The following is a 4,725-nucleotide window of genomic DNA, read 5'->3' as shown; positions in this document are numbered from 1 at the left end:
AGAGAGAGAGAGAGAGAGAGAGAGAGAGAGAAAGAGAGGCCAGAAAAGTTGTATCACTTTATCAATATCTCCGAATTGATATTATTCACTATTCAATCTCAACGAGTTTGTACCTGATTACATTGTGTTTGCAACTATTCTCCTAGACCTCACGCAATGACATTTTCTCTGAATCTCCCCTCAAGTGTACCCACAAAGGGTCTCAAACATACATCCCCCCCCCCTCCCCCATGGAAAGTTGATGCATATATGTTCGAGCGCTTGGTCGAGTATCAAATTATTGGACATGCGCCTATAGATAGGCAATGTCTTTGCCACTTCCCCTCAGCATCATATGTTTAGGGACAATCACACATGTAACTTCTGGTTTCCACCTGTTTGTTGGAAGCTGAGGAGGATTCCGGGAGGAATGACCCTCGATTTGGTCGATTTGAGTCAAACTAAGCCAATTGAGACGCTGGCTGATTTTTGAAAATAATAGTGATGAAACACTTAGGAAAATCGTTATTCTCGTCGTAAATTGTCTTTGAAAACATGAGGCTGGGTTAACATGTGAGGAACTTTATCACAATGATTGATCTTTTACTAAATGTCTTTTTTATTGTTTCAGTTTTCTCCCTACTCCTTCTTAGTTTTTATCGTTTTGACATGAAGCTTTCAGTAAACACAGAAGGGAAAGCTTCCACCGGTGAAACAAAGAGATATTTGCGGAAAATGTAACACTTTTCCATTCGCAAGTGATTACGCAACCAACATTTAGAAAAGGTTTATACACATAGGGAAAATTCTCATACTTTTTTCTTTTTTTACTTCACTTTATTGAAAAATATTTTTACTCTGTTAATAGGGGCTGGTTCAGATATTCTCTTAATAAATTTGGTCAAATTTGTTCAGTAAATAAGAAAGCCACAGGGATTTGAAATTTATTGTTTATTTTCAAGATGGCGGCGTTTCCATAACAACCATTGTTGCTCTGCAGAAATGAAAGTATGTATCAAGAGATTTTTCTATGCCTAACTTAAATGTGTACTTAGATTTGATCTCGGGCAACAAACATAGAAAATGGACCTCAGGGTCGCCCCTACCGTTAAGTCGACGGTAATGAAATACATTGATCAACGAACCACAGTCTGCTGTGTTGATTTTTCAGAAATCTGTATGTTGCACTCCGCTGTAGTGTCATCATTGTTAACATTAAAACAAGCTGCATCGCTGTGGCTCGTCAACGCCCATTCTGAGTCTGGACAAATGATGAACTATTAGCATTAATTGCCAACGAAGGCGCAGACAAATTCTCAGTTCATCAGTTTTGGAGATATGTTTGTACTGTTAGGAATATGGTACACTGATCGTAGGTGGATAGTAATGATCTGGTGAGGTTTGCTCCAACAACAACGAAAACAAACTGGTTTCCTGAACACTGATTCTTTTGAAGCAATAGAAGTTTGGGTTAACAATGAGCGATAAACACACGTTCGAGTGGTTTAAAATCACAGTGGAGGTTGTGTTGATGTTTCAGTCTATGCATCTTGGCTGTCACAGCCGAGAACCATGGAGAAGTTTGACACATTGAAAGGGAAAATTGATGTCACAGTCATAAACATCGGCAATCGAGAAAAGTCTACAACCTTCTGATTTTCACAGCGGAAGGATTCATAATATGCTGTTAAACGTTAAATGATATATAGAGTTGGTATCGTTTACCTTATTAAAAAAAAAAATCTACTCAGGAACTGATCGTTATTCCAACGTTGGAAAATGCTTTGTTTGAGGAACAACAGAGGTAAAATCGCTTACTATTTGAAACAATCAAAGTGCACAACTCCTTAAAAACTCCTTTATTAAATGGTGGGGTGGCAGTAAACCCCGGCTGAAATCAAAATTCATGAAATAGTTTGCGTAGTAAGGTGAAGTAAGTTCTGCACGAATTGCCCAAATTCACTGTTAATAAATAAATCCCTACCCCACCCCACCCCTTTTTTTCCAAAAAGAAAAAAAAAGACCCCCTCAAAAAAACAACAACTAACAACAACAAACAAAAAAACAAAACAAAAACAAACAACCCCCCCCTTGCACACACACACACACACACACACACACATACACACACACACACACACACAAGAAAACCATTAGCAGGTTTGAGCCATGGTCGAGACAACCATTTGGAGGTAACAAAGTCTAGGAGGATGTAAAAAGAAAGATAACAAGGTAGATAATTCTTTAAACTTTGGAACTATATCTTCATTTTGTTTCTTTCAATTGCAGTGAGAAATTACTTTGTGTGTCTTCATTTTTAAAAACAATGTGTTGGTATTTTTACGCTCATATCGACGTAATTAATGGCACATTTTCGATCATTTAAGAGGCGGACTTCCAATTCTGCCGACCCCGGGCCGAGAAGGGTACAACATCCCATCAGAAAGTGAGAAATATACGGGGTGACCACTACAGCTGGATCGGGCCGATCGCCCGACTTGATCGCCTGAAACTGAAAACAAACACGTTTGTTTTTGAGGCGATGGAGTAGGGCGATCAGCCCGATCAGCCGATCCCATTCGTAGTGGGCACCCCGTAATACTTTTGATAAAAATTCTCCCCACTCGGGAATCGAACTCGGGTCTCCTGCCAGCATTGCAAAGCACATAACCGCTACTCCACAGACGCCGGTGCATGTCTTTCTGATTATCACAGAAACTGCGGGAATTTTCTCTATATATGGCTATCTAAACCTTAATTACAGACAGTCCTCAATAAACATTCTCCGTAACGCCTTTCTGAACATGACAGAAAATGCTACTGAAGCTGTTGAAAGGTTTTGTTTGTTTAGTATAGGGTTTTACGGCGCTCGCAACTGCATAAGGTCATATGAGCGCGCGGGACACACCCAATACTTTTTCGTTGGTAGGAAATTTTGAATTTTGCCCGGGTGGCGGCCAAAGCCTACTCTTATCGATTTTAGACCACCAAGGGATCTTTAACGTGCGCAACTTGCACACGGGCCCTCCGAGATTTTTCGCCCTTGTCCGAGAAGGCTAGGTGTAGATCTTTCCTACCAGAAAATCAGGGGTGGGGCAGAAAGACAGCAGTTAGGAGGAGCCAAGGAGTAACAGTAGAAAGGCTGCAGAAAGAGTCAGGAGCCCAGAGGAGGGGGCAAAGGAGGTGAGGGGGTGGGGGCAGAAAGTGGAAATGAAAGCAGACAACAGAACATTGTTAGAGATCAGGAAAGGATGTGAAAGGAGACAATTTTAGAGAAGAAAATTTTTTGGTCGCTACCCGGAATCGAACCCGGGACCTTTGAATGAGAGGCCAACACCTTAACCTCTAGGCCACGAGAGCCCCTTGAAAGGTTTAAGTTCCCATTTAAGTTTAAGCTCTAACTTTGAATACATTGTCGTTTAATTTAATTAACGAGAATTCAAACTAGGCGGGGCTACATAATATGGCAATCGATATTATTGCAGCAGTCCATCGAGGCGAGGGGAATCAATAAACTGATGTCTCTCACATGAGGACATGAGGTTGTAGACTTTTCTGCTTCTCGTCATTATAAATAACAACTTCTTCCTCCGCGATGTTCAGTGGTTTCTAGAGATTGCTTTCCTGCTCAAATACTTCTGACTTTCGTAGCGGAAGGATTCACGTGTATTATATTTTGTTATTTGGTATAGTATTACAGATATTCTGTCATAGAGAGCATACTATTTGGTGTTCTTCGTACTCTTTAGCCGAGAACGTTATTTTCATGAGCTACTAGCGCAAAGACAGTTAAAATCTTTGTTTTAGCTATTATGATTCTTTCGGCTGCCTGGAATTTTGGTATTTGTCACGTACGATTCATTTGGCTACGTTACTTTAAATTATGTTAGTTGTTTTGTTTTCAGATATTTGAGAAATTTGTGTCCAAAGACTTCTGGGCTGATTCAGAATGCTTCTAGGTTATTATGCTGTTCATCGTTATCAAAATCTGTATGTTGGAGTAGTTTGTACGAACAAACATAATTAGAACTGCTTGGATTTATTACGCTCATTGCATGCTGTTTCGTTTGTTGACTGACCACTATCCTGGACTTGGAGTTGAGCTTAAAGAATTAAAGATATCAGATACAAAAAACCCCCACTCTACAAAATAGACAGGCGTAAACCAGGGCCACTTTCTGAGCTTCAACAACTTAGCCATTGTAAAGGATAAAGGCCACTTCAAAACAACCCAAGTTGAGAACGCCCCATTGACGATTTAAACCAGGGCCACCCGCTCCGTAGTTCAGAACAATGCCAACTGAGCTAACGGCTCTCATTTTAACAACTTGGTTGATAAATAGTTTGGTCTTATAAACCTGATAATTATTGCACTCCAGCTTGTTTACAATCAGTTATGAGAGGGATATTTTCTTGTCGCGTTGTGAAAAGCTGTTTACCAAAATATAGTATTAGTTCGGTTAAAAAGAAAGCCCTGTTAAATAAAAAAAAAAACCAACCCAGCCCACGTTTTAAATTGGGAAACAAAACAATTCTTAGACAAACTCGTACAAGCCCCGGACGTTCATGTAAAACAAGGGAAATGGAAGATAATATAGAACTTTTGTGCTGTGTGAATACTTTTAATTACCTACTGTTCTACGCATGCTTTTTTAATTGATTAGTGCAACACTCTGTCGTTTTGGGCTTTTTCTTTGTGAAGGAGGGGAACTTAAAGATACATGATTAAAATTATATATACATAAA

This window comes from Aplysia californica, unplaced genomic scaffold (assembly GCF_000002075.1).
Source record: "Aplysia californica isolate F4 #8 unplaced genomic scaffold, AplCal3.0 scaffold01364, whole genome shotgun sequence".
Taxonomy (NCBI): domain Eukaryota; kingdom Metazoa; phylum Mollusca; class Gastropoda; order Aplysiida; family Aplysiidae; genus Aplysia; species Aplysia californica.
This window is presented reverse-complemented; position numbering follows the sequence as displayed.